Source organism: Ailuropoda melanoleuca, chromosome 14 (assembly GCF_002007445.2).
Source record: "Ailuropoda melanoleuca isolate Jingjing chromosome 14, ASM200744v2, whole genome shotgun sequence".
NCBI classification, from domain to species: Eukaryota; Metazoa; Chordata; class Mammalia; order Carnivora; family Ursidae; genus Ailuropoda; species Ailuropoda melanoleuca.
In genome coordinates, this window is record NC_048231.1 from 6,204,299 (window position 1) to 6,226,615 (window position 22,317).

The 22,317-nt window shown below is 41.5% G+C and overlaps 1 long non-coding RNA gene across 1 annotated transcript in view; it reads left to right on the top strand.

The window, feature by feature from the left end:
• Positions 1-321: 321 nt before the first annotated feature.
• LOC117795960 overlaps positions 322-22,317 on the top strand; it is a 32,018-nt gene continuing 10,022 nt past the window's right edge. The window contains exons 1-2 of the long non-coding RNA XR_004620149.1: positions 322-540; positions 11,936-12,109. This is a non-coding gene — a long non-coding RNA (uncharacterized LOC117795960). The remainder of the gene's footprint in view (positions 541-11,935; positions 12,110-22,317) is intronic.

Here is a 22,317-nt window from a genome sequence, read left to right on the forward strand (position 1 = left end):
GATCAAGGCTTGATAGCTAATTTGCACATCAGCTCTCTTACTCCCACCTCAAAGACCCAGGAGACCAGGAACGTTGGAGAAGTTCCTTGATGAAATCGGGTAGAAAAGCTTTATTGAGGGAATTTGTGACATTCTTCCTACCCCCTGTCGTTAACCTGCATGGAGTTAGCATCTCGCTCAGACCATCTCTGACGTCCCAAAGCACGGAAAGAAAGTTGCCAGACCGGGGCGGCCCTGGGGCCTGCGTGGGGAGGCGGGCGGCTCCGCCTCCGGCGCTCGCGGGCGGGCTCGACACTGGCCGCGGAGCGGCGAGCGCGGGACTCAGAGGCAGGCGGCGGGCGGGGAAGGCGCGGGGCGTGGTTTGCAGCTTTCCTACCGCCGAGGAGCGGAGCGCGCTCTGCTGCGTCCCGAGCCTTCAGCTGGACCGAAAAAGCGAGCGGGAGAAAGAGCAAAGGGCGCTACCGAGGCAGCAAGGCAAGCGGGGCGCCGACCTGGGCCGGCCCCAGCCCGCGCCCTCGCCCCTAGCCCGGCCAGTAGCGGGTGAGTGCGGTCGCGGGCCCCCAGCACCCCGGTGCGCCCCGGAGACAGCGGGCTGAGGCGGGGAGGGAGAGCGGGAGGGAGGGAGGAGAAGGGGCGGGGGCGAGGGAGGGAAAGGTCCCTGAGTCGGGGGCCGGGGGCGGTAGGCACGAGAACCGACCCGCTGCCGGGGTCCGAGCCCGGTCACCGGAAACTTTCCCCGGGTGGGGAGAGCGGGGTGCGTGGAGGGCGCCGCAAACTTGTCAGCGGGCGGGGCACTCCGGGGATTGGAGCGAGCGTCAGCGGGTGGCGTTCGTCTCTCCGGCTTCTTTGTGTCACCTCCGGGCCCCAGCCCGCCGGTCCGCCCGGCTCAGAAAGGGGCTGCGCAGGGGGCTCGGCCCTGATCCCCGTGCCGCCCCCGTCGGGCCCAGGCCCCAGCGCTCCGGATCCGCTGATTGTTTTCGTTCCTCGCGTCACGCCTGGGCGGGAAAGATTTTGAACCCCGCGTGAGATAGAACGCGGAGAGCCGCGGCGCGGAGATTGCCAAAGCGTGGGCGGCTCGAGGCTCGCCCCGCGTCCCCGAGAGGCGGCGGGCCGGGGCGCACCGGGGCTGGAGAGGGCGCGGGGACCCGGGGGCCCCAGCGCTCGAGGAACAGCGGCGGGCGCGGCAGCCAAACGCCCCCGCGCCGGGGGCCGCTCGGATTATAATTCCATTTTGATTGCTTGGTGTCTTTGTTGTCTGAAATTGCCTTGAGGGTCTGACGGTAGCACCTTCTTCTCCTTAGGTTATTTTTCTTCTGTTAAAAAAAGGCGGGGGGGGGGACTTGCGTGGAATCAGTGATGCTCGAAACAACATGTGCCACCTTATTAGATGGGGCTTGAGAAGTCCTGTGTAACATTTGCTTTTGTGGACGCTTGTTATTTCCGAAAGTTATTATTTTCCCCTCCCCTAGTGGAAAGGAGCGTCTGAGCTGGATGCCAGCAGGCACGATTGTGTACAAGCACCAGCAAGTCAGAGCCCAACCGAGGGTGTTTCTTTGTAGCCGCTCAACACTTTGCCATCCCTTTTTCTCTTTTTTTAAAGTTTGTTTGATTTCAAGCAACTTTCATCTGCTTTCTTGAAAGTTTCCCTAGCTCCTAAGTCCTCCTTCCAGTTATTATGTGGTTGTGCTCGGATGTGTTCGGCTACTTTTAGGGTTCCGGGTTACAATGAACGTACCTGGCCCTTCACCACTCATTCAGACCTTGTAAATATCACCAGGAGAGGGTGTTCACCTTTGATGAGATGGAATATTTGGCGTGTTTTGGTACTTTAATGCATGACTCCTTTTTTAGTCTTCTTTCTGGAAGACTGTTGGGACTTTCAAGTGCTTTTCCGGAGATAATTACTAACCGGCCTTAGCCCCGCCATTACGCCCCCTACCCCTAAAGCACCACGAGGGAGCAGGGAGCAGGTGTAATCCTCATTAAGTTTGTGTGTGTGTGTGTGTGTGTGTGTGTGAAGACTCTGGAGATGTCAAAATAAGTAAAAAGTGGAAATTCTTCGTTCTTTGTTCATATGTTTGAGCAACTGAACTTTATTTGAATTCAACAAAAATAAAAATCAAACCAGTTTGGTCAGCTTAGCCTGGTACATTAAGATTGCTTTAAAAAAAATCATGTGAGTAAGTTTACCCAATTAGAAATTTTACAAGCATTTCAGTACATTAGTGCTAGTTGTGTTTGCAGAATATTGCAGTATGTTTAGAGAACTGAATCACAATGGGATTATTCCAGGTAGTGCCCTCAGTAGCTTAACAGTTTAAAGTAAAGCTCAAAAATGAAATTAGCCATATCTTAATAAGGGTAAGAGTGAAAAGTAATTAATTTGTCATTAGTCATATGTTTTTAATAAAGAATTTTTAATAATATCACAATTATTCATTTACTCAAGTAAGCTCTTACAGTATGTCAGCCACTATGCTGAAATCTGGGGTTCCAAATAATAATAGTTACCATTTATGGAGTGCTTATTTTGTGCCAGTAAATGCTTTGCATAGATTACCTCATTTATCTAATAAATATTTATTGAGTGCCTACAATGTATTGTGCTAGGTGCTGGGGTTTTAACAGTGCACGGGACTGCTGTGGTTCCCGCCAGTAATGGGGAAGAGCTGGGGAAGAGCCACAGAACGTGAAAAACATTAGCAAGCTAATTGCAGATTTTAAAATGTCAATCAGATCACACACTTCCCTGTTTAAAATCCTTCAGTGGCTTCCCATCTGCCTCTGAGTGAAAGGCAGACCTGACTGGCCCCCAGAGCTTACCCCATCAGGTCCTCCTCATTCTCCACTCTTTCACCTATTTGATCTTATCTGCTGCTCTGCTTTTTGCTCATACTTCTAGAGCCAAACTAATTTCCTTGCTGTTTGAGATGCCTTTGGACTTGATGTTTCCTCTGCTTGGAATGCCCCCTGCTCAGCCTCCATATCTGTCTGGTTCCCTCCCTGACCCTGTTCACTTCTTTACTCAATATTGTGTTCTTAGCCTTGGCAAAACCCCAGATTTAAAAATCACACCCCCTCTTGCAACTCCCATTCCCCTGTTCATGATTTATTGTTTTTCTCCATGGTACTTATTATTTTTTTTTTTTAAGATTTTTGTTTTTCTCCATGGTACTTTTTTTTTTTTTTTTAAGATTTTATTTATTTGTCAGAGAGAGAGGGAGGGAGCTCACAAGCTGGGGGAGCAGCAGGCAGAGGGAGAAGCAGGCTCCCCACTGAGCAAGGAGCCTGTTGGGGGACCCGATCCCAGGACCCTTGATCATGACCTGAGCTGAAAGCAGACACTTGACCGGACTGAGCCACCCAGGTGTCTCTCTCCATGGCCCTTCTGACCACAGAACTAACATACTCCATGCTTTACTCATTTGTTAATGGTCTGTCTTCCCCCGCTAGATTGTACTCCATCAAGGCTGTTGTAGTCACTGTGGTATCGTCAGAATCTGGAACAGTGCCTCACCTGCAGTAGGTCCTTAAGAACTATTCATTGAATGAATGTTGACTAGAAAGAAGGAGACAATAGCGGGCTGAAACAGGCCGTGTTATTAGCGAGAAGGCTTCTCTGTGGAGCTGCTCTTTAAGCTGCATCTTTGTTAAGAAGTTGCTGGCCGTGTTGTTGGGGCAGGAGGTTGTGGGGAGGAGAGAAGCATGGCAGAAGATCAGTGGGGGAAACCGCATTGAGTCAGGAGAGAGCTTGGCAGTGTGTGGCTTTGCTGGAACTGGGAGAAGGCGGTTGTGCCTGAGCACGGTCAGCTGGAGGGAAAGAACCAAGTGAAGAGGGAGTATCAGGTGGAAGATCCTGCGGGGCCTTCCTTGTAGGCCAAGGTTTAGATAAATTCACATCGAATCCCCATATGTTCCCTCTTAGCCCTGTTTTATAGTTTCTAAAACTGGGCATCAAGTAATTTTCGGAGGCTACCTGGTAGGTGAATGGCAGAGCCGCGGACAGGAAGCCAGGCTCTCTGAGTTCAAAATACATTTGACCACTCTGCCAGCATCAAAGACAGAGTCCCCATCCTGATGGACGAGCCATTGCAGTATGCACATGGCAGTGCTGGGGGAGGGGGGGAGCTCCTAGTTCTGCCCAGGAGTGGAACAGGTCAAATTGAAAAAACAAAATCATTTTTCCTTTTTTTATTATTATGAAATATTTCATATTGGCTACATCTTAATTAAGAAATAATGTTTAATGCAACAGCCGATGCTTCAGCACCTCACTTGTTTGCTTTCACGTCTCCCAATGACCTGTGTCAAATGCCCCCTTTCCTACTTCTACCAAATGAAAGATTGTGTCTGGAATAGTGTAAAATCACTTATGTTTAAAGCCTGTAAGTCTTCACTGAATTGCGCAGGTTATGTTCTTTTCTGATTGTTATCTTCAACTGTCTACATTTTGCAGGTTAGTGTGATAATTCTTACACTGGCTCTGTTGCATGTAATTGACACAATGGTAAGCCACACATATTTAGAGTGTAAAATTTGGTAAGTTTTTTACTTGTATAAAGACCTGTGAAACCATCTCTCCGTTTGGCCCCACCTATTACCCTACATCCTCTTTCTCTGGACAACCGAAAATGGCTTTCTGACCCTATGGAAGTGTATATTTGTAGAATTTTATATAAATGGAATCATACAGCAAGGTCTCTTTTTTGTCTGGCTTCTTTCACTTAGCATAATTATTTGGAGATTTATCCGTGTTGTATAAATCAGTGATTCATCCCTTTTTGTTGCTGAATGGTATTCCATTGTATGGATATACCGCAGTTCATCCATCCATTCACCCATGGATTGACATTTGGCTTTTTCCAATTTTTGGCTATTAAAAATAAAGCTGCTGTGAACATTATGCACGGTCTTTGTGTAGACATCTGCTTTCATTTCCCCTGGGTAAATGTTTAGGAGTGGGCTGGCTGACTCATATGGTAGATATATGTTTTGAAGGGGTTGTACCATTTTACATTCCCAGAGTTGTGTATGAGGGTTCCAGTTGCTCTGTATCCTGTCAACAGTTAGAATGGTCAGGCTTTCCGTAGACTTTCTACTAGAGGTGCACTGGTATCTCATTGTGTTTTTAATTTGCATTTTCCGGATGGCTAATGATATGCTTATTTATCATACATATATCTTCTTTACTGACATTTCTGTTTGTATTTTTTGCCCATTTTTTATTGGGTTGGTTGCTTCCTTATTATTGAGTTTTGAGAATTCTTTATATTTTCTAGATGCAAGTTCTTTATCAGATACGTGATTTGCAGTATTTACTTTCAGTCTGTTCCTCATCTTATAGTTTCTTCACAGTATCTTAGAAGATCAGAAGATTTAAATTTTAATGAAGTCCAATTTATCAATTTATCCTTTTATGAATTGTACGTTTGACATTGTACCTTGAGAAATCTTTGCCTAACCCAGGGTAACAAAGATCTTTTTCTAAGAGTTATTTATAGCTCTTTATTTATTTATTTTAGTTATTTATAACTCTTGGGAAAACTATAAAAGAATGCACAACTATAAAGTTTTCGTTTTACATTTAGGTCAGCCTGCTTTGAGTTAGTATGTGTTTATAGAGTGAAGTATGGGTTGAAGTTTATCTTACTGCTAATGGGAACATTTGGCAATTTCAAGAGACAGATAATGTACGGAGATGATGTCTTGTACGTGTTAGGGGTGGGAGATGTATGGCATTTGCTGTTGGCATCCAGTGGGTCAAAACCAGGGATGGTGCTCAAGATACTGCAATGAACAAGAACAATCCTCTCAACAAAGAATCATTCAGACAAAATGTCAGTAGTGAGAAAGGTTGAGAAACCGTAGGCTAGAGGTTTATCAATTTTATTGACCTTCCCAATGAACTAGCTATTGGTTTTGTTGATACTTCCTTTTGTTTTTCTATTTTCTATTTAGCTGACTTTTCACTCTAATCCTTATTATTCTTCTTATTCTAGTTTCTTTTTTTTCCTCCCCAAAGATTTTATTTATTTTATTAGAGAGCATGAGCGGGAGAGGGGCAGAGGGGCAGAGGGAAAAGCGGACTCCCCACTGTGCAGGGAGCCCAACTTAGGACTTGATCCCAGGACTCTGAGATCATGACCTGAGCTGAAGGCAGATGCATAACTGACTGAGCCACCCAGGCACCCCATTATTCTAGTTTCTTTAGGTCATTGATTTTGTGACCTTATTTCTTTTTTTACATAGATGTTTAGTCCTGTAAATTTCCTCCCAGGTACTGCTTTAGTGACATCTCACAAATTTTGATATGTTGTAAATCCATTTTTATTTAGTTCAAAATACTAAAAAACGTTTTCTGTGATGTATTCTCTGACTCAGACTTACCCATATTACTTGGTTTCCAAATATTTATGGATTTCCTAGAGATCTTTCTGTTACTGATTTCTAATTTAATTCCATTGTTGTCAAAAAGCATACTACGTATGGCTCAAATCCTTTTACATTTATCAAGAGTTATTTTATAGCCCAGAATATAATTTTTTTTAGTAAATGTTTTATGGGCACTTGAAAAGAATGTGTATTTTAATTACACCATGTTAAAGGACCATGATATCAACATGACTTATCCCTATTCATGTTAACCTTGACCACCTGGCTGAGGTGTCAGGTTTCTCCACTGTAAAGCTACTCTTTTCTCCCCCATCTATGGTGTACTTTTTGGTAAGGAAGTCACTACGTGCAGCTTACACTTAAGGAATGCAGAGTTATGCTTCACCTCCTTGAAGAGTGTTGCTTTTTTATTCAATTTGATGATCTCTGTCTTTTATTTATATTTTATTTTTTATTTTTATTTTTTTTTTTAAAGATTTTATTTACTTGACAGAGACAGCCAGTGAGAGAGGAAACACAAGCAGGGGGAGTGGGAGAGGAAGAAGCAGGCTCCTAGTGGAGGAGCCTGATGTGGGTGGGGTTCGATCCCAGAGCACCGGGATCACGCCCTGAGCCCAAGGCAGATGCTTAATGACTGCGCTACCCAGGCGCCCCTATATTTTAGTTTTTAAAAAGTTTATTTAAGTAATTTCTACACCCAACATAGGGGTTGAACTCATGACCCTGAGATCAGAAGTCATGTGCTCTTCCTACAGAGCCAGCCAGGTGCCCCCAGTGTGATGATCTCTGTTTTTTATTTACTTATTTCTTAAGATTTTATTTATTTATTTTGAGAGAGATGGGGAGAGAGAGAGCTTGAGCAAGGGAGAGGGGCAGAGGCAGGGGGGAAGGAGAAGCAGGCTTCCCACTGAGCAGGGAGCCTGATGTAGGACTCGATCCCAGGCCCCATTAACTTATCACAGTTTAGCTTCGAGTGTTAGTATCCTACTTCATGTACAGTATGAACACCATGTTTGTATATTTCTATTACTCTCCTTGTGACCTTTTTGTTACTGTCATGTATTTTACTTTTTGTCTTGTAGACCCCACACTACATTATTATTTTTGTTTGAATAGTCAGTTATTTTTTATTTTTTATTTAAAAAATTTTAAAGTTAAGCTCCTTTTTATTTTTTATTTTACTTTTTTTTTTTGAGAAAGAACACACACACACGGGCATGTGAGTGGGGGAGGGGCAGAAGGCGAGGGGGAGAGAGAATCTTAACCAGGTTCCACACCTGGCATGGAGCCCATATGGGGGTTTATCCCATTACTCTGATATCATGACTTGAGCTGAAATCAAGAGTTGGACACTTAACCCACTGAGCCACCCAGGTGCTCCTACACAGTCAGTTATTTTTTAAAGGGATCTAAATAATAATAAAAAATCATTTATATATCCATACAGTTGTACCGGTTATATTCTTTATTGTAGTATTGTTAAACGGAAATAAGGAAATCATATATATTGAGGTTATTTGGATTCATATATATGTATATATAAATATATATGGACTCTAACTTCTAACATTAGAATAAACTTTAAAGAAGTAGTGAAATTCAGAAATCAGAGCACAGTTCATTTTCTTAAACTATGTTGAATTGCCATTGAGCAGATCACTACTGTAATAGAAAGATGTTTGAGGATGCTGTAGAGGATACAACATTCAGAACACCTGCCCTTGGAGAACTCTCTAGACAGGCACTGCTGAGTGTGCTGTGCTGCTTTTCCTTCCTCTGGGCAACATTAGGAGGATGAAGGTGGATGGGGGGCAGAAATCAGTCCACCTGTGCTGATATTTTCCAGACCCTGAGAAACTCTGAAACATGAGTTTGGAAGCATTTTTTTCTTTTGATGGTGTGTGAGATGAAATGTATTTGGTTACAGCTCCTCAAGTTAAGGTAACACGTTAAAAAATTATTTAATTATTTAAAATAAGATTTTATTTATTAGAGAGAGAGCAGGAGGAAGAGGCAGAGGGAGAGGGACAGGCAGACTCCATGCTGAGCGTGGGGGCACTCGGGGCTCGATCCCAGGATCCTGAGATCATGACCTGAGATGAAATCAAGAGTTGGTCACTCAACCGACTGAGCCACCCAGGAGCCCCATCAAAGTAACAGATTTGACAGCAGTGAGCCTCAAGCTTCCATGTATCAGAGTGGAAGGTATTGGACTGAAAACTCCAGTCTGAGATGTAGTTCTTGGATCTCTCTAGAATTTGCCATCACTTGGTGCTCTGGTTCCAGCTGACTTTTAGTCTTCCTTTGGGTCCTGCCAGCATTTGCTGTTTGTCATCAGTGCGTAGCTCGTCTCCATCTGGTTATGTAAGTGTACCCCCATTCTAAATATTAATACACTGACAAATACTCAACTGTAAAGGAGGGGGAAAAAATCAATTCATTGAACAAGTTAATTTATTTTGTAAATATTTATTGAGTCTGGACTCTGGAACCTTGATGAAAATGTATGCCCCTAGCTCTTACAAAGGCAGTTGTCTAGTAGAAGAAAGGCCCACAAGCAGAGGAGCATGCAATCCCGTGTGGTAACTGGCGATCCCTACAATGGAGATACAAACAGAGCGATGGGAGGAAGCTTGGAACAGTGCTTCACTAAGTGTGCTCCGGGCACCGGCAGCATCAAACCTACTGAATCAGAAACCCTGAGGGCAGAGCCCAGCAATCTGTGTTTACCAAGCCTTCTAAGTGATTCGGATGCGCACTCAGTTTTGTGAACTACTGGTCTGGAGGATTAGATGGTCTCTGAGATTTTTTTCCCCAGCTCCAAAATTCTATGAGTATGATTTAGAAATGTGATATTTACTCCGTTGTACTTTTTCTTTTTGGTGACGCTATAAAAATGTATGAAAAGCATCATCTTAGTTCCAATTTCTGTTTTTATTATTCAGTTTCCCCGCTCGTACCTCCTATTCATTATGAACTCCAGTATTGGGGTCACTGATTCCTTATCATATATCTTCATGTCTTTGCATCCTCATAGATGACAGCCTACAAAGAGCAACATTGTGCAGCAAACTATCAATTCATAAAATGAAATCCTTCCTTACTGAAGTTAGTTCATTGATAATTGAGGATTTCCTTCCATATCATCTAGTTGAAAGCCATATTGAAGTGCTTTGGGTGCACAAGGTTGAATGTGTATTTGTGTTTCCCAGCAACATTGTCACATTCGTATAACATTTCCCAATGTGCGTTTCAAGCTTTCTAAGGTCAAGCCAACTCTGATGGTGGTGTAGCCAGGGATGTCTAAGAGATTTATGACCCCATTGTAACTTAAAAAGCAGTGTTGGCACTAATGAAATGTCATGTAAAACATTAATTGCTATGTGGGTAAAACAAATTCAAAATGACAAAGTTATGCCTGACATTGGAGTAGTAGTAAATCGGATTTAAAAAAAAGTATTATGAAAAATTTCACATATATTCAAAAGCGGAGATAATAGTGAAATGAACTCCTGTGTAAACATTACTCAGTATCGGTAATTATCAAATTCTGCCAAGGTGGCTTGACCTATACCCTCACTTACCCCCCTACGCTGGATTATTTTGAAGTAAATTCCACACATCATATTATTTCATCCATAATTAGATTTTAAATTATTTGAGCTATTAAGATGCTAGAGATGAACATGAAACTGAATCATAAATAGACATTTCATGGTCACACATTAAATTATAGATAAAGTTTATCTGGAATTCATTTACACAGAAGATAGTAAATCAAAACAGTGGTGTGGAGACGTGTACATATATTCCTGTTAAAATTCACTAAAAATAAATATACAGGTTACAACAGTGAATACATTCTGTCGAAATATTTTATAAACCTTCATCATCGTGATAGCAATATATACATTATACTTACAGATAATTTTCCAGACAAATGAGAAAGAATATACACACCCATGTGCTGTCAAAATTGAAATATCATGCTTGACGGGGAGCCTTTAATTTGAAAGGGAGGATTTGGGGAAGGGAGGTTTTGTAGATTTCTAGGCATATTTTTTAATATACTTTTTTAAAAAAGATTTTATTTATTTTTTTGACAGAGAGAGACAGCCAGCGAGAGAGGGAACACAAGCAGGGGGAGTGGGAGAGGAAGAAGCAGGCTCATAGTGGAGGAGCCTGATGTGGGGCTCGATCCCATAACGCCGGGATCACTCCCTGAGCCGAAGGCAGACGCTTAACGACTGAGCCACCCAGGCGCCCCCATTTTTTAATATACTTAAATTAAAAATTCTTATTACTCATTTCAGCAATTATGCTGCTTTATTTGAAAAGAAAGGGTATTTAACATTTAGGGATGAACGATACATCTTTTAAAAAAATCCGCTCATCTTAGTCCATGTGCTACACATACTCTTTTCATCAAGTTTAGAGTTAACCTGTTTAGTTAGAGCTCAGGCTACGAGATCCTCCGTGTTTGGGGGAGGGGGTGATGCAGAATTAATCTGCACAGACATACTACCTGTTTTCCCTAGTCTGGCTTTGGAGTACAAGTTGGGCAACTCTGAGGAAAAGATGATCGTACTATGGCTGAGATCTTCAGGTTTGGCTGCTTCTGTGTGATATATTAATTCATGGGTCATACCATAGAGGTTAGCTAATTTTCATTTACAAAAGATTTAATTACTCAGAAGTAATCTTTATCTTAAATTGAAACAAAATAAAGACTGTTTCCCGTGCTCCAAAACAAATAATAAAGGAAAAAACCCCCACAACTCAAATGAATCTAAGCTATTGGTAGGTTATATAGCCAACGTACGATGGGATCATTTGGTAGAATAATGCATGCTAGAGCTTTTAGTTCAAAATTTTGAGCAAGTGATTCAGAAAGAGAAAAAGAATGCCTACTATAAATTCTGTTTATAAAACTGTTAAAGATGTGTTTTATTATCTGCACTTGTATGTTGACAAGAAAAATGGGTCACAAGGGTTCTCTTAAATATCATTTAAAGTCATTCATTTGACCACACTGAGTAAGAACTTCTGTTAATAGACCTTTATTTAAAAGAAAGTCTGTTACCTTTGTAGTCTTTGTACTTTCTTTCATTATAGGAAGCTTCAACTTAGTTGCATAATAATTAATTTTATAACTAGTGTTCAGTCCAGAACTGGTTATGATTCCTTCTAGGCCAGATGAAAAGAAACTCCAGACTGTTTATAACCACAGGTTGATGATTTGGTGACAAGACTCTGTTGGTGATGGTTTCTGAGACTTGGAAAGTAAGCTTGCCCCTCTTGTGAGTCATTGTGTCGTCTCCCAGTTGGCTATGTGTTTTCTTAGTAACTCTTGCCGATTTCAGGTTTGAGCAGGGCAAATATGTTTTGGAATGATCCAACATATTCTTTCAGGTTATATATACCTGTCAAACCTTATAAACTCACTGTTAATACTATATGTTCCACAAAGAAGGGAAGATTTAATCGTCTTCCTGTCCCTGCCTTCCAAATTATTATTTTAATTTTCTGATTTGCTTTTCAGGGGTTTGGAGGTGGCGGTAGGAGCAGAGAAAAATAAGTGAAATAAGTGAATCTGGGAGACTGGACCTGCTTGTGTATGACCCTGGGCTAGAGTACAACCAAAATGGCCTCCATGTGCTGATAGGATAAAACAGAATTTACTGAAGTCCTGGTCTTGGGTAATACTCCCATGTGTGTAAGTACTAAAGGAACGAGTGTATTTTGGAAATGTCCGTGCCATAGCGGAATGATTAAGAGTATATCTTCTGAAGTCAGACTGACCTTGGTTCAGATCCTGGCTTTGTCATATACTAACTGTATCACTTTGGACAAATGATATAACCTCTCTGAGTAGAGTTTCCTTATCTGTCACGTGGAGGCCAATATATAATTTACCTTAAAGGAGTGTAATGAATATTTCCGCAGTAATACACTTAGTGGGCAGTACAGCATTTATTGTTGAATACTGCAGAACACAATGTAATAAATGCTAGTTGTTACAGTCAGTTCAAGGGTATAGTGAATTAGGGGCTGAGTGGCAGGTGTGGAAGTGGCAATAAGAAGTGATCAGATATGGCCCCTGTTCTTCCGGAACTAGGGGAGATAGCCTTATAAACTCATTGTTCTCAAATGATTCAGAATGAACGGGATACCAGTGGAAGTGGAGGCCAGGTGCTGTGGGTGCATACCATCGGTGGTAATTAATGTCTGCTTTGGGGAAATTAGGGCTGGAATTGTAGAGCCTCAACATTAAATTTGGGCATATAGCCGGCTCTAGAATGTAGAGTAGGGCTTTCATGGGTGGAGAGAATGGAGGAGAGTGGATTGTAGGCTGAAGACTAGTCCAGACTAAAGCACAGGGCTGATGGCAAGATGCAGTGGGAGAGGTCTGATAGGTGTTTCACGGTTAGATCTTGGGTACTTTTGAACACGTAAGTGGACTGTATTGTCAGAGGGGAACCGAGCTTGGTGTGATCTCTGTTTCATGTTCTGGAATGTTCTGGAAGATGTATTGGAGAAGCAGGGAGTTCTCTCCAAGGTGTTTTCAGAAATCCAGGTGAATGATGAAGAAATCCAGAGGACAGAAGAAAAACAGAAATCAGAAAGTATTAAAAGGAGATGGAAGAGAGAGAATTCTAAGGTGCCAAAGAGAATGTTGTGCCATTACTTGAGAGAGATTGAGAACACAGGAGGGGAAGTGTGGGAGAGGACGGATGGTCTTGGTGGTAGGGTGGGCCTAGTGGGCTAATCTTTTGAGCCAACGATTAGTGGACAGCTGGCAGTTGGAAATTTAGTTCTGCCAGAAAGAAACCAACATTTATTGTGCATCTCCTATGTCTGAGATTTTATGCTAAGCATCTCCAAAAATCATTATTGGAAGCAGATGGTATTTTTATCGATGAAGAAATAACTCAGAAGAGGCCTGAAGTATTTCAACATTTACCTTCATTACAAAGCACTTCTCACTTTTATCTTTCTCTTCAGGCTCCTTGGAGCCCAAGGCCAACCAGAACTGGGAAGAATGAGTGTGTGATTTCTGAGGGCTGCTCTTCGTGGCACTTTTCACAATTTCCACATTGAGGCTCCCAATACGTATTCTTTACCTTGAGGAGAGAATAAACCTCTACGTGAGATTTCCCTTTGTTACCTGAAGAATGTAGAGGGAGTTTCATTTCCAATCTTTCTCAAATTCTTTCCTTTTAGAGCTGCTTGGAGACTGAAGTCCCTTAGAATTTTTTTTCCTCTTTCTTCTGATAAAATGGACACATTTGGGTAGGAAAGGATGAACACCCCTTTTTTAAAAAGATTTTATTTATTTACTTGGGTGGGGGAAGGGAGAGAGCATGGATGAGGGGAGAGGCAGAGGGAGAAGGAAAAGCAGGCTCCCGTCAGGCAGGGAGCCCAATGAGGGGCTCCATCTGAGGACCCCGGGATTGCAGCCTGAGCCAAAGGCAGATGCTTAGCCAGCTGACCACCCAGGTGCCCCAAAGGGCGAACAGTTTATAAAATAAGTCTTGTTTTAGTTGAGCTGGAGAGACGAGAGAATGATGGTCTTTTCCTTAATAGTAATCCCCTTCATTAGGTGATGAAATGCGTAATCCTGATGTCAGGCTTGTGGATGCAGATTAAAAATGAAGTCTGGCAGGGGCGCCTGGGTGGCTCAGTCGTTAAGCGTCTGCCTTCAGCTCAGGGCGTGATCCCAGAGTTCTGGGATCGAGCCCCACATCAGGCTCCTCCGCTGGGAGCCTGCTTCTTCCTCTCCCACTCCCCCTGCTTGTGTTCCCTCTCTCACTGGCTGTCTCTCTCTCTGTCAAATAAATAAATAAAATCTTTAAAAAAAAATGAAGTCTGGCAGAACTTTGAGCATTTCTTTAAAAATTTTTTTGTGTTCTTAGAAAAATGGAACAACACACATTAAAAAGTGAAAGCCCTTCCTCATATTATTTTCACTTTCCATTCCTATAGTCCCTGTCCCTAGAGATCATCACTGCGGACCATTGTGTGTTTATACCATCTGAATGTTTTCGAACACTTGGAACCCTGGCAGTAATTAAGCAGAGTAGCTAGAATTTGTGCGTTTCCCTTTCCACCTAGATGTTTGGTATCAGGGTTTCTTCTTGAGGCTTCACACATATGGGCTTTTTATTCTGTGTTCTGAAAGCCATATAAACATCAAATTTAACTTAAGTCAAAAGCTATTGGATCATCTTTCCAATCAGTGACGTACCTATGATTAGAATTTAGAGACCTTGAGCTTATTTGTTGCTAAACCAGTTCTGTTAGTTATTACGCGAGTTTGCCAGCTAGCTGCAGCAGTGGGCAAAACACACGTTTCCTCTTATTTATTTTAAAGAGGAGAAAGGGCAGAAAGAGCTGACAATTTAAACTCACAAAAGCCCATTTTAGTGTGGTCACTATATTCATCTGTTAATCACTTCCTGGGTTGAATGCTCAGATAATACGTGTTCTGGTAGATTTCTCTAACGGAATTACGGAATCACGGGATGCATGAGTCGCTTAGCCCTACCTTGCCCGTTAGGAACTTTCTTTTAAGGGCACGGAGATTGGAGCCTGCATATTTGTGTTCAACCAGGTCTTGCCAGTGACTTGCTGAATGGTCTCCGACAAGTTACTTTACTTCTCTGTTTTCCTAAATGGGGTGGATAGTGTTTATCTTACAGACTCGTGAGGACTAAAGAGATGGCACGTATGAAATATCTGGCACAAATGAAGTACTAAATAAATATTAACGCTTCTTAGTACTGTTTTGTCATTCTTACCAAAAAGAGAATCTGCAATTTCAGCCACCGATGTAAGAATTTACCTGTTCTTACTTTCAAGTTATAACAAAGAAGTCACTACTACCTCACTTTTCTAGCACTGTCGAGTGTCAAAAGGAATGTGCAAATAGTGAGATATGCTCTCTAAACAGATACTGATCTCACTACCTCTCTTAGTCGGCCAGCTTCCTAACTAAATTAAGTTGGAGGAGCTTCAACCAAAGGATGATACAGAGATTTTGTTTTGTCTTAGTGGTCTTACTTCTCAAGATCCTTTGATAGTTCTAGTTTTGGTCCGCTCAAGAAAATACTGTGGAGTGATAAGACATTTTTGTGGGGAGAGTTCTAATTGTTCACTGACGAGGAGGAAACAATTTAGGTGGTGTTTCTTTTTGAGGATGATTTATGTTCTGTGTTTTTAGGGGCTGCGAACAGGTCAGGTATATTTTCATGGGGAAGGCTTTTTTTTTTTTTTTAAGGTTTATGTATTTATTAGAGAGAGAGAGTGTGTGCACACGAGCGCCCAAGATTGGGGGGGATCTCAGGCAGACCCCCACTGAGCATGGAGGCTGACCCTGAGATCAGGACCTGAGCCAAAATCAAGAGTTAGATGCTTGTCCCGCCCCGTGGGAAAGCTTTGAGAAAATGAAAAAAATATTTCTTGGAAATCTCAAAACTGTAGTCTAAAATTCCATGAAAAGAAAATTTAAGAGTTTTGTAATCCCAGTTTTGGAGGTAAGGGGTCAGAAGGATTATGTTTTAGGAAATTTATTGTCACAAGGAAGTACATAATGTCTAAATATTTTAAAGAATTAAGAGATATAGCAAAGAAAAAGGGATCTCAGAACTAGACAGAAATATTATTATTTTTAAAAGCGGGACAAATTTCTAATAGGGGCACCGCACATGTTATAAATAACAAGGAAGATAATTTAGTACACATAGAAATGCATTCTGTTCTTTTCCTGAGATGATGTGACCTCAAATCAGATCTCAAAATTGTGTCCACAGAATTGGCAAGTATGTATCCTTGGGGAAAACTCAAACAAATAAGTTCTGTTGTTTATCTTCAGGTGAGAAACTTCTGTTATGTTTAGAAATAAAAAGGAAACTAGTTTGCAAGCTCTCAGCAAGTCAGAAGGGAAGCCTGAAAGGAGGGAGGGTTTCACAGTGTAAAGTTCTGCTTTTTCAGAAATCAAATCTGTTTTTCAGAAACACCCTCTGTTTCCATAGTTGCTTGATTCAGCAACTTTTTAACAAATGAGTACCTGTTAGATTGCACGGCTGGCTGGTACCCTAGAAAAAACAGCTTCTAAATCACATGGCAGTTAATTTTCAGCTGTTTATTTATTTATTTATTTTAATTTTTCCCCTTGTCTACTTTCCCACTAACCAGTCAGAATGCTAAGACTTACTGGTTGGGTAAGACTGGGTGTCAAGTAGTCAGAACTCCCTATTTATCAGTGCAATTGCACAGTAATGAGTGTTTCTTTGGAAGTAAAGGGTTTAAAGAGAAACACAAACTCAAAGAACAGAAAGGAGCTCTATTTTGGGGAAGATTTTGAATTTTTAAAAAATTCCCTTAGAACAATTTCCTTAAAATTCTAGTATGCAAATTATAGTCTAAAGTGGTTAGAAGAAATGCAATTTTTTTTTTTAAGACATAACACTTTCTTAAGCAAAATTTTATGTACCAGAATCTGGGATCTATTTATTAAAATATACAGTGCTTTACTGAGTGATCTAAGAATTTGCTAGTTTATTTGCTTTGTCACTGTGCAAGTCTTGGTAAATTATTGAATGCAGGGGTGAAAGGGGAACTCTTTAAGACAAGTCTTGAGAGTGTGTGAAATTAATGGTCTGTCATACGAGACATTAAAAATGAGTAAAAACATCACTTCTAAGGTACCAGTCATGAATTCTAATCCTGGGCTTACCCCAGACAGTTGTATGCCTTTGAATAAATCATTAACATTAACGGTCTCCGTTTCCCCCGCCTTAGGAGTATCATGAGTGTAAAATAACCTATAAGCACAACTAAATATAAAGTACGTTTAATCTTGGATCAATTACGCTATCCCCCTCTTTACTGATAATCATTGCTTTGCTTTCCTAAACCCAGCCAGCCAGCTCTCAGAGGTCTCCGTTCATCGGAAAGGACAGTAAAGGAGAGGGAGGGTGGTGGGATTAAAAAGCATTCCTGGGGTACTTTAAATTGTTTATGCGCTCTCCATAAGGAGTCAGTAAGTCTTGTCTCATGTATGATTTATAACGCTTGTATAGGGGCAGTAGTGGTGGGCTGTTTTATTAGAATCCAGAGAGCTCCACAGCGATCATGTTGAATTCACTTAAGAATTTTAGAACTGAATGATACCTGAATCCTCTTATTTCACAGAATAGGAACCAAGATTCAGGGACAGCAAGGTCCCACAGGTAATCGGCAGAACAAGGAATAAAATGGCTATCTCCAGATTTGTGGCCCAAAGCTCTTGCCAACCTATGTATGTGTATATATATTTAAATTGTTATGTATGATTTAAGATCTATGAAATGGTATAAATCATCAGACAGTAAGTACTTACGTGCTTTATTAAGAAACAAAATATTGTTAACGTGGTTATGACCTCTAACCTCCTCCTGAGTGTAGCTGCCGTCCTGAATTTGGGTATTTATCATCCTTATGCATTTCTTTATAATTTTGCATATGACTGTTAAGGGTGCTTTTCAAAGTATTTAACAACTGACAGTGTATGGGCATGGCCACTCAAAGCAGATGCTGGCCCTAAACCGCAGATCGGCCATGTCAAGGTGTATTGGCTGAATATCATGGACTCCCAAGCACTTTTTTTTTTTTTTTTTAATGTCAGCTGTAAGCCCAACATGGGGCTTGAATCAGGACCCCAAGATCAAGTGTCACATGTTCTCCCGACCGAGCCCACCAGGGGCCCCTCCTAAGCAAAATGTTTTTAAGATTGCATGTCATTGGCATTCTGTATGCATTCTTCTGCAAGTTGCTTTTTTCTCCCTCAACTTTATATTTGTGAGCTGCATCCATATTGATATGTGTAACTCTGATCTGTTCATTTTCATTGTTTAATATTCAGTTGTATGAGGGTGTCACAGTGTATTTATCCATTCAGTTGTTTTTGGATATCTGGTCCTTTTCTAGGACCCACCATTCCTATCATTTGCTTATTTTCCTGTTAGGTTGTCTGTCTTTTCCTTATTGATTTGTGAGTATATTATTTTTTATTTTTTGGAAAGTATTTTTTAATAAGCAAATAACATTAACATCTCTACTTAAGCTGCATAAAACCTATCATAGCTTTGCCTTTCCAGTATTATTGGAGCTATATACAGCTGTTCACGTTTGAAAAGGCTCTTTCAATATTCCCTTACCAGACTGATGTCAACTATATCCATGGAATTGTCTGAGTGTTAATATGTCTGTGATTGTAGATATGGACATATTCCTTTATATAAAATAGATTTGGCATAGTCTTAAAATTCTTGATTATGAAAATATTTTCCCATATTTACATGGTCATGCAGGTGACGGTGTCGAACTTATTATACTCTAAAATGTGGGAGGAAAGCCTTAATGGGAAGTTATAAAATTCTCATTTTTTTCCTTTACTAAATAAAGCAGGATAATGGGTGGCACCCTTGCTTCCACAGTGAACCACAGATGGGCCACAGAATATAAAGAAAACTATAAAGTCAATCGGGGGACTGAGGCCACAGTTTGGGAAATTCTTTCTAGAACTTTATCTATTTAAACTGTCTGGGTTGTTCATGGTTTTGGTTCTCTGCCTCTTTTGTCCCCCGGTGAATGGTGACTTGACTTGATAGAGGTACATGCTAGGCTTTCTGTTCTTTTGTCAACTACTTGTATCTGCTTTCTAGAAGGTTATTGTTTTCAAGGATCTTAAACACCTGGATTAGGACGGTTAAACCTTTCTCGCTGGCCGGGGAAGTGTAATCTTCCTATTCATTCCGCTTTCCTGGCTCCTTGGCTTCCTTCCCTTCCTTCCTTGTTTCTTTTTACTTACAAATCACTCGCATCTGTTCCATAGCCATCCTTCAGAGCACCCAACATTTTGTTCAATTTTTTTAACCTACTTCTTGTTGTACAATAGGACATAAACATGTAAAGGTACCTTTCGTACTAGAGGTTGCCTTCTCCTGCAGTATCCCATTTGACCCCTCCTCCCCGCCTTATTAGTAGAAAGATCCCCCAGCAGCCCTGCCCCCCACCTCTGCTCTGCCTCACTCCCACCCTCCCCGCTCTGTAGGCCTCTTTTGTTGTTGGGAGCTAACAAAGTACTGTAATTTGCTGGATATTGTGGATGGAGGACAGCACAAGGGGTTCCTGCAAGAATTTCTGTAACCTGCCTGAGCTCTCTTCTCTTAAAAGTTGCTGATTAACTATCTCTTCTGTTTTGGGAATAGCCGGAACTTTAAAGTTAGGAATGTTTTTCAAAACAAAGATGTTTATTTTTAGAGGCAGAAAATATTTTGAGCCATTTGCCATAACTGCTTTTTTAAGAAACAAAAACCATGGACTTGAAGTGGGTAATCCCAAAGTGAAAACAAAAATCTTGCTGAAAGAATTAGCAATATATATAAACATTTTGTAAACAAGCTGTGTTTTAATTTTAGCTTTCCGTATTTGCTTTATCAAAATTAAGGAAGATTTTGCTTAATTACCACAGTTCTTAAATGTTCCATTTCCTTGCATGTCTTGTCCTATGAAATTGCTGTCCTAATATAGAAGATAAAAAATGTCAAAGGAGAAAAGTGTTCAAAGAAAGTTTGTTGTTAGGGCAAAGGGCATGGTGTTTAAACTAGCAGATAGGCAAAATTCTTGGAGATGGTGTCATCCAGATTAATTTTTACCTTCCTGATCACATGAGTAAAAAGAACGCTTTCAAGTCTTTGATTTTTAAAGCTTCATGATTCTTTAGTTTTCACTAGTTTTTCACTAGTTTTCACTGTATTTATTAGTCCTAGTTGGCAGGAACAACTTAGTGTGCAATGTAGATAAAAATCAAAGAGGGGGCTAGTAGCCCAGACCTTCCCGCAGGGTCTTTGTAAGCAGAACCCTAAACCCTTTACAGATGCAAAGGTCTATTTAAAGGTTCACAATAACAATGACAGCATTTTAGGGCTGTCTTCCAATCTTATCACTTCCTTCTTCTAGTGGGAAGTCGGGCTTGGGGCGGAGGAGGTGAATGGGTCTCACTGGACCAGCGCACTCAAGCTGTCGCCTGCTTTTGTGGAAACACAGCCCTCTATAGGACATTGCACAAAGGGATTGGTGACGTGACAATACTTTGATTGATTTAGACTAACAGAATGGGGAAAAAAAATTGAGTGAGTTAAGAAATACTCATTAATAGCAGCCAGAACATGGGAGGGAAAAAAAACCCCTCACATCTTAAACAATAACCAATAAAACTTTCAAAATGTCAACATTTACAGTAAATAGTTTTCTTGTTTTTTTTGGCATGAATCCTTAGGCAGGTGTATTTGAGGGACTAACAGTGTGTCACCCAGGTGATGCTTGGGGGCTGAGGTGGAAGAGCTGGCCGATGGCCTCTCCAGGGTTCCAGAGCTCCCAGACTTTGCCAGAAACCTCAGGTTGGAAGAGAATTTCTGGCCAAAGTGCCTGTTGCAAGGACACTGTATCTTAGCAGATCTGTCTGTTTGACTTTGCTCTGCCCTAGGGAGGTCTGTGGACCAGGATCGTCCCAAAGATTCTGATTCAGATTACAATGGGCCTGACAGTCCTGTATTTTTCCTAAGCTGATCCCAAGAATTTGCTATGGGTTGCCCTTAGAAATCTAAAATATCTCATTTTTTTTTGAGGTTTCTTTCTTCCTTTCCTCCAAAAAGATTTTATAAAGGTTCACACAGGGGCTCAGACTTTCCCAGTTCTCCCATTCTACCTTTAGGGTAGACCCCATGCCTAAGGCCTGAAGTAGATCAAGGCCTGACTTAATTCAAATCTCTGGGGTGCTTCCAGCAGCCTTGAGGCACTAGAAGCTTCTCAGAGGCCTGCGGATCCTGACGGGAACCTGGGGAAGAGATTTCCCAGAGTTCTTGTGCTGTAGGGGCTCTTGCTTGTGTAACTGATTGTAGGGCTTCAGGGAAACACACCTCAGAGTCAGTTCGACTACAACATCTTAGCTTGGTCCCTAACCAGTGTGTGCTGGGACTGTGTTACGTGAAGGTAGACATGCATCTGGTGGCTGTGGATGGAGCTGGTTGCTTAAAGCTTAAGTAATTGCGATAGCGGATACCATTATATTTGAATTATTTCCTAGTTTCTTTCTCTCTTTAAAGATTTTATTTATTTGTTTGAGAGAGAGCACATGTGTGTGAATGGGGGGAGGGGCAGAGGGAGAGAGAGAATCTCAAGCACACTCGGCACTGAATGCAGAGCCCATCTCGGGGCTCGATCTCACGACCCTGAGATCATGACCTGAGCTGAAACTAAGAGGCAGATGCTTAACTGACTGAGCCACCCAGGTGCCTGCCTCATCTTTCTTATTTTCAAAAACCAGCAAAATATGCTTCTTTCAACTGCTTTGGTCATCATCTTTTATGGTCAGAGAAATTAAGATAATATAGTGACTTGTTTGAGGCCCCGCAGTGAGTGAGCGGGAAGGTAGAAGGGGTCAGATCTGCTATCCCTGGATGCCCGGCCTGTGGCTTGTTCAACAGACCTGTTATTGAGGATTAACATCCCCTCAGAGCTGGAAATAGACCAGCTGAGACCTAAATCAGTTCTGATGGTTGGTCTCTAAGGATGAAAGGGTGCGGGATCCATTAATTTGCTGGGCAATTGATTTTCCCTTGGGATAAGAGAAAAACAAAACCAAAATTATCAGTCACCGAAAATGGCACAGTGAATTATGTCTGGGTTTGGAAAATGTCCAGTCCTATAAATAGATTGTAGGAAACCCTCAGGGAGAGAAAAGAGGTGCATCATGACTGTTTTCATATGTAGAAATAGCAGGCCCAGGCCCCTTGAAGAAGAAGCTGGGGAGTCTGTAACTTAAACTGTAGTCAAAATAAGAACTATAATTCCCGACCCAAACTTCACTTTTTAAGTTTA